An 8,678-nucleotide genomic window follows, 5' to 3' on the forward strand; every position below is an offset into this window, starting at 1 on the left:
AGGCATATTTCTCATCATGCAAGCCGCCCGCCACATACAAATTCTAAAGGAAAGCACAGTACAGCTGCATTCCACTTTTTTTAATGGTATGAATAGGGCCTTTAATATCAATACTGAAATGGAAGTGATTAGTACTATTTACTGAATTTTAAAGCACCTTAGAATGTTCAGCCAGACAGTTTATTTGATTGGCTGAACATGTGGACAACTCATTTTGGGGAAAAAGAAAATGTTGGCACAGGCAAAGAAACAACTATCTGGCTGCTTCATAGACATTTATGGAGGATTTTAGCTGATAATTCTGCTTTTAAAAAGGATGCTTGTAGAGAATAACATGCTCTTTCTAGTATCATATGGTCTTTACCTAATCACACTTCTTACTCTAAAATTAGGAGCATTGAGGATGATCATTCAGAATTGGCTCAGCTCACAAAAAGCTTTTATTCTTGATGCCTTGATGTATAGTACCTGATGCAGAAATTATCTATTTAGACTGTAGAACATTGATAGTGCAAGATCAATATACAAAGTAAGTTGCATTTCTATACCGAGGATAGAAGAATCTGAAACTGAAATTAATAATTTCATTTGCAGTTGCATCCAAAAGAATCAAATACTTAAGAATAAATTAACAAAAGTGAAAAATGTGCATGCTGAAAAATACAAACATCATTGAAAGATATTTAAATGTTATATGTATATATACATATACTCCAAATTTAAGTACAGACCAACTTTATCAACAATATTATCTTTAAATGTCAATATCAACAGTCTAAATAACTAGTTATAGACATAGCCTGATAGAGTGGTTAAAAAAACATAACCCAATTATGTATTGCCAATAAAAAGCCCACTTTAAATATAAAGATATGAAGAAACTAAAGGAATAGAGAAAGATGTACCATGCAAATTCTAATCAAATGAAAGCTGACATGGCTATAATTTCAGACAAAGCCGACTCTAAGAGCAAGAAAATTATCAGAGATAAAGAGGGCATGTAATCATAATAACAAAGGAGTCAATTCTCCAAGAAGATGTAACAATATTTACTGTGTTTGTGCCTAACAACAGAGCATTAAGACATGAGGCAAAAACGTATAGAATTGAGAAACAGACAAGTCCACTATTATAGTCATAGATTTCAACACCCTTCTATCAGTAAGTAAAAGATCCGGGAGGCAGAAAATCACAAAGGACTTAGTTAAACTGAACAGCAACATCAGTCAACCATCAAATTTACTTTTATAGAATATTCCATCCAACAACAGCAGAAAACATGATCTTCTCAAGCACACATGGACTACTCACCAAGAGAGGGCAAAGCTGGATCATAAAACACATCTTAACAAATTTAAAAGAATAAAAATTATACAATATATGGTTTCAGATGACAATGGACTAAAACTAGAAATCAGTGACAGAAATTTAGTTGTAAAAATACCCAAATATTTGAAGATTAAACAAAATCCTCCTAAATATAAATGGTTCAAAAAAACACAAAATTTAAAAATGTTTTGAAATAATTAAATGAAAATAAAAACACATTTTATCAAAATTTGTGAAAGCTGAAAAAACAAATCTATAGTGAGATATATATAACACTGACTGCAGTTAATAGCAAACAATTTAAGTGTAAAATCAAGAATATATGTGTAGAAACATGAAAAAAAAAGTAGATAAAATTGGATTCAAAGAAAGCAAATGTAAAAGTTACTTAGAACCGAAGTCAATAAAAGTCAAAATCAATAGAGAAAATCAGTAAAACCAGAAGCTAATTCTTCAAAAGACCAATAAAACTATAAACATCTAACTTAGCTAACTAAAAACCATACAAGTTAATAATCATAAATAAAACAGGAATTACTATAGATCTGATAGACATTAAAGGGATAGCAAAGGAATACTATAAACAGCTCAATGCTCACAAATTTGATGACCTAGATCAAATGAATCAACACACTGGAAGACACAAACTATCAAAATTCAATGAGAACAAATATACAATCTGAGTAAATCTGTATTTATTAGACAAATTGAAACAATGACCAACAGCTTTCCAAAATAGAAAGTCCCAGGCCTAGATGGGTTTGCTGGTGAGCTCTACCAAATATTTAAGAAAGAAAGTATACCAGTTCTCTACAACGTCAGAAACAGAAGCAGAGGGAAAACTCCTAACTTAACCACTCAGGACTATATTACCCTAATATCTAAAGTAGCAAAGAGCTTACATAAGAGGAAAGCTGTAGACCAATATCTCCATGAACACGGATGCAAAAATCCATAACAAAATATTAGCACATTGAATTTTTAAAGTATAAAAATAATTATATACCACAAGCAAGTGGGATTTATCTCAGGTATGAAAGGAAGGCTATTTCAACATTAGAAACTAATTAATTAATATTAATTAATTACATAATTATATTACTATAATGTTCGGTTCAGTTCAGTTGCTCAGTCATGTCCGACTCTTTGCGACCCCATGAACCTCAGCATGCCAGGCCTCCCTGTCCATCACCAACCCACGAAGTTCACTCAAACCCATGTCCATTGAGTCAGTGATGGCATCCAGCCATCTCATCCTCTGTCGTCCCCTTCTCCTCCTGCCCCCAATCCCTCCCAGCATCAGAGTCTTTTCCAATGAGTCAACTCTTTGCATGAGGTGGCCAAAGTACTGGAGTTTCAGCTTTAGCATCATTCCTTCCAAAGAAATCCCAGGGCTGATCTCCTTCAGAATGGACTGGTTGGATCTCCTTGCAGTCCCAGGGACTCTCAAGAGTCTTCTCCAACACCACAGTTCAAAAGCATCAATTCTTCTGCACTCAGCTCTCTTCACAGTCCAACTCTCACATCCATACATGACCACAGGAAAAACCATAGCCTTGACTAGACGGACCTTAGTTGGCAAAGTCATGTCTCTGCTTTTTAATGTTACCATAATATAATTTGAAAAGTAATGAATCCATTACATCAACAGGCTAAAGAAGAAAAATCATGTGTTATTGTATCTATAGCCCAGCAGAAACATTTCATAAAATTCAATACTGATTTATGATTTTTAAGAATCACAGTCCACAAACTAGAAATAGAGGAGAACTTAATCAATCTGATAAAGAGTATCTACCAAAAACCTACAGCTACCATTATATTCAATGCTAAGAAACATGTTTTCTCATTACGATCAAAAACAAGGCAAGCATGTTTCTTCTTATCCCTACTATGAAACATCATAGTGGAAGTCATACCTAATGTGATGAGAAAGAACAGAGAAATAAAAGATACACACATGGGTAAGTAAGAAATAAAACTGTTTTTGTTCTTAGATTTTTTGTGCTTCTATGTAGAAAGTCCCAAAGAATCAAAGGAAAACTCCTGGGACTAGCAGGTAATTATAGCAAGGTTGTAGGACACATGGTTGATATATAAAAGTCAATTGCTTCCTCTATACTAGCAATGAACATTCGGAATTTGAAATTTAAAAAAATACCATTTATATTATCACTCAAAACCTGAAAATTCTAGGTATAAATCTAAAAAATTTTATATAAATACTATGAGCAAATTATACAGAAGGAAAACTTTTGATCAAAAAAATCAAAGAATATTTTAATAAATGGAGAGAACACTTTGTTTAAACACATGGTTTACATCTTTAAATCCATATCTTTTTTAAAAAAAGCAACATATTAGTATATAATTACAAATAATATATACTTATTTATTTAATATATTTTTATTTATAATCAGTTCAGTTCAGTCACTCTGTTGTGTCCGATTTTTTTGCCACCCCATACAGCATGCCAGGCTTCCCTGTCCATCACCAGCTCCTGGAGATTGCTCAAACTCATGTCCATCGAGTTGGTGATGCCATTCAACCATCTAATCCCCTGTCATCCCCTTCTCCTCCCGCCTTCAATCTGTCTCAGCATCAGGGTCTTTTCCAATGAGTCAGTTCTTTGCATCAGGTGGCCAAAGCACTGGAGTTTCAGCTTCAGCATCAGTCCCTCCAATGAATATTCAGGACTGATTTTCTTTAGGATTGACTGGTTGGATCTTCTTGCAGTCCAAGGGACTTTTAAGAGTATTCCCCAATACCACACTTCAAAAGCATCAATTCTTTGGTGCTCAGCTTTCTTTATAGTCCAATTCTCACATCCATACACGACTAATGGAAAAACCATAGCTTTGGCCAGACGGACCTTTGTTGGCAAAGTAATGTCTCCGCTTTTTAACATGCTGTCTAGGCTGGTCATAGCTTATCTTCCAAGCAGCAAGTATCTTTTAATTTCCTGGCTGCAATTATGATCTGTAGTGATTTAGGAGCCCAAGAAAACAAAGTGTCTCACTGTTTCCATTGTTTCCCCATCAATTTGCCATGAAGTGATGGGACTGGATTCCATGATCACAGTTTTTTGAATGTTGAATTTTAAGCCAGCTTTTTCACTTTTCTTTCACTTTCATCAAGAAGCTCTTCAGTTCCTCTTCACTTTCTGCCATAAGGGTGGTGTCATCTGTATATCTGAGGTTATTAATATTTCTCCCAGCAATCTTGATTCCAACATATGCTTCATCCAGCCCAGCATTTTGCATGATGTACTCTGCATATAATTAAATAAGCAGAGTGACAATATATAGCTTTGACATATTCCTTTCCCAATTTGGAAGCAATCCATCATTCAATGTCCAGTTCCAACTGTTGCTTCTTGACCTGTATACAGATTTCTCAGGAGGCAGGTAAGGTGGTCTAAGATTCCCATCTCTTGGAGAATTTTCCACAGTTTGTTGTGATCCACACAGTCAAAGGCTTTGGCATAGTCAATAAAGCAGAAGTAGATGTTTTCCTGGAACTTTCTTGCTTTTTTGATGATCCAACAGATGTTGGCAATTTGATCTCTGGTTCCTCTGGCTTTTCTAAATCCAGCTTGAACATCTGGAATTTCTTGGTTCACATACTGTTGAAGCTGTGCTTGAAGAATTTTGAGCACTATTTTCTAGCAAGTGAGATGAGTGTAATTGTGCAGTAGCTTGAACATTCTTTAGCAATGCCTTTCATTGGGATTGGAATGAAAACTGACCTTTTCCAGTCCTGTGGCATTATTTATAATATAAACATATAATTCAGTTCAGTTCAGTCGCTCAGTCGTGTCTGACTCTTTGCAAGCCCATGAACTGCAGTACGCCAGGCCTCCCTGTCCATCATCAACTCCCGGAGTTCACTCAAACTCACGATATATATTTAATTATTTGTATAATTATATAACCATATACAATTATTGGTATAATAATAAATACTATGATTATTATTTATATAGAATATGGATATAAATAATATTTATTGAAAGAACTCAAAGCTACATGTACTTCTTGGCAAAAAGAAGGTGAGAATAAAGGTTCAATTGCAAACATAAGTATGAAAATGACGGCCAGGAAGCAGGTACAGAATGGGATGAGGACTGTGAACAGAGTCCTGGGCTGCATTCAATCTAATAGTAAAGCAAAGTGATGGGTTTCAGACAGAAAAGAAGACCAAGGGGAGGAGGGGTAGACCTGGGTAAGAATTTGTGATCTGAAGGAAAAAACTTTCTAAGGGGAAAAGGGATAATATATCTTCCTTTGCCCAACAATTTAATTGGGAAAACACAAGTATATATTCATTTACTGCTTTTTGTTTGGGAGCTTCGAGCAGATTTAGACGATTTTGATCCCATTTTGATTCCAGTTTTGCTATGACTGCAAGAGTTCCAGAAGAAAAAAATGACGGTGGATGACTCTCAGTGCTCTGTGCGACACGACAGATCTCTGCAACAACTCGAGCTCCATGACACCGGGCAGGCAGGGAGGAACAGAACTGCACTATTTATGGAGCTATCGTGTTTCTCTGACTGCCCTTTATTATACTGCAAGTACAGTAGTTTTCACTTTCCCAAACTGGGAATCGTTCCAGAGGAATGCATCTGGATAACATTTGCCCATTCCCCTCCCCAGAAAAAGAATTAGTCAGCAAGGACCCTATTCATAAAAACAAATTCCATCCATTTCTACTTGAATGTCACGTCTTTATGTGGAAAAGTGTGGAGTGAGCCCCTTTTGCTACATAAAGAATGCTTTTTTTGTGATTAATGGACCTCCTTCCCCCATCCCCCAGTATGTAAGTAGACACCTCCTGATCACATACCTGAGGGGCCTCTAAGACTACAGACATGGTGAGGGGATTTGATATGATATTTCTGGACTGAATTGTATCCTTCCTGAAAAGTGGATAATGTATAAGTAACTGGTTTCAAGAGACATGCATGCTTTTTAAACCATGGAAGATACTTAACAGGATATTTTGAACACACAAACATAAAAATATACACTCATATTCCTAACTCTGTTGGATGTTTTAAGAGTCATTTCTATTAATAATCTGTAGTTAACAGATCTGAGTCTCTCAATCTGGTGTTTTACTTCACAAAATTCTAATTCCCAGAAGTCAGGAATTAATCTTAATGGAGTAATATAGTTTTAATCAGCCCATAAGGTTGATAAATTGGGTTGATTGAAATACACATCATTAGACAGCGAATTTTGGCAGATATTTAATAGTCACTGAGGGTGCCTGAGATTTATGGTCTAGCCACATTATTATTTTCTTTTGGTTGAAGGATCATTTTAATGTCCTGTGACATACAGTATACCTTGCCTACCGTGGAATTTATTCAATGACAAAAGTTTTTAACATACTGTAAGTCCAGATCATTACATTTCAGCTAAGGAGCTGCATAGATCTTGAGTGTTATGCTTTACTTCAGGCACTTCAGGGAGATGAGGTATTTTATTGAAAAATTTTAATGCAGTTTCCAACTGTTGCTCTAAGGCCCTGCGTAAAAGAGGCTCACGTTGAAGTGAACCTCACCAAGCAAAAGACTGCACCACCTTTAGAAAAATAGGAATTTAAAAAAATATTTTGCCAGAAGAGCAGGGTAGCTTATTCATGTTATTATCACTGCTATGTTTGTGGTAGATGCAACTGACTGTTTAGACAGTTTTACACAACTGCAGTTAACACACATATGCATGCAACAAAGACCATAGGCAAATAACTTTTACATCTCCACTTGCCCAAGTATGGTTTATGCTAAGCAATTATTTATGTACTTGTTGTTCAGTCGCTAAATTGAGTTCAACTCTTTGTGACCCCATGGACTGCAGCACTCCAGGCTTCCCTGTCCTTCACCATCTCTCAGAGTCTGCTCAGACTCATATCCATTGAGCCTGTGATGCTATCCAACCATCTCATCCTCTGCTGTCCCCTTCTCCTTTTGCTTTCAATCTTTGCTAGCATCAGGGTCTTTTTCAATGAGTCAGGTCTTGACATCAGGTGATCAAAGTACTGGAGCTTCAACTTCAGCATCAGTCCTTCCAATGAATATTCAGGGTTGATTTCTTTTAGGATTGACTGGTTTGATCTCCTTGCAGTCCAAGGGACTCTCAAGAGTTTTCTTCAGCACCACAATTCAGTTCAGTTCAAGTTCAGTCACTCAGTTGTGTACGACTCTTTCCAGCCTCAGGGACTGCAGCTCACCAGGCCTCCCTATCCATCACCAACTCCCAGAATTTACTCAAACTCATGTCTATTGAGTCAAAGATGCCATCCAACCATCTCATCCTCTGTCATCCCCTTCTCCTCCCGCCTTCAATCTTTCTCAGCATCAGGGTCTTTTCTAAGGAGTCAATTCTTCGCAGGTGGCCAAAGTATTGGAGTTTCAGCTTCAGCATCAGTTCTTCCAATGAATGTTCAGGACTGATTTACCTTAAGTTTGACTGGTTGAATCTCCTTGCAATCCAAGAGACTCGCAAGAGTCTTCTCCAATACCACACTTCAAAAACATCAATTCTTTGGTGCTCAGCTTTCTTTATAGTCCAATTGTCACATCCATACATGACTACTGGTAAAACCATAGCTTTAACTAGATGGACCTCTGTTGGCAAAGTAATGTCTCTGCTTTTTAATATACTGTCTAGGTTGGTCCTAATTTTTCTTCCAAGGAGCAAGCATCTTTTAATTTCATGGCTGTAGTCACTGTGAAGAAGGCTGAGCACCGAAGAATTGATGCTTTTGAACTGTGGTGTTGGAGAACACTCTTGAGAGTCCCTTGGACTGCAAGGAGATCCAACCAGTCCATTCTGAAGGAGATCGACCCTGAGATTTCTTTGGAAGGAATGATGCTAAAGCTGAAACTCCAGTACTCTGGCCACCTCATGAGAAGAGTAGACTCATTGGAAAAGACTCTGATCTTGGGAGGGATTGGGGGCAGGAGGAGAAGGGGATGACCGAGGATGAGATGGCTGGATGGCATCATGGACTCGATGGACGTGAGTCTGGGTGAACTCTGGGAGATGGTGATGAACGGGGAGGCCTGGCATGATGCAATTCATGGGGTCGCAAAGAGTCGGACATGACTCAGTGACTGAACTGAACTGAACTGAACTGAGTCACCATCTACAGTGATTTTGGAGCCCAAGAAAACAAAGTCTCTCACTGTTTCCACTGTTTCCCATCTATTTGCCATGGAGTGATGGGACCAGATGCCATGATCTTAGTTTTCTGAATGTTGAGTTTTAAGCCAACTTTTTCACTCTCTTTTTCCCTTTCATCAAAAGACTCTTTCGTTCTTCTTTATTTTCTGCCA

This window comes from Capricornis sumatraensis, chromosome 11, assembly GCF_032405125.1.
Source record: "Capricornis sumatraensis isolate serow.1 chromosome 11, serow.2, whole genome shotgun sequence".
Taxonomy (NCBI): Eukaryota; Metazoa; Chordata; class Mammalia; order Artiodactyla; family Bovidae; genus Capricornis; species Capricornis sumatraensis.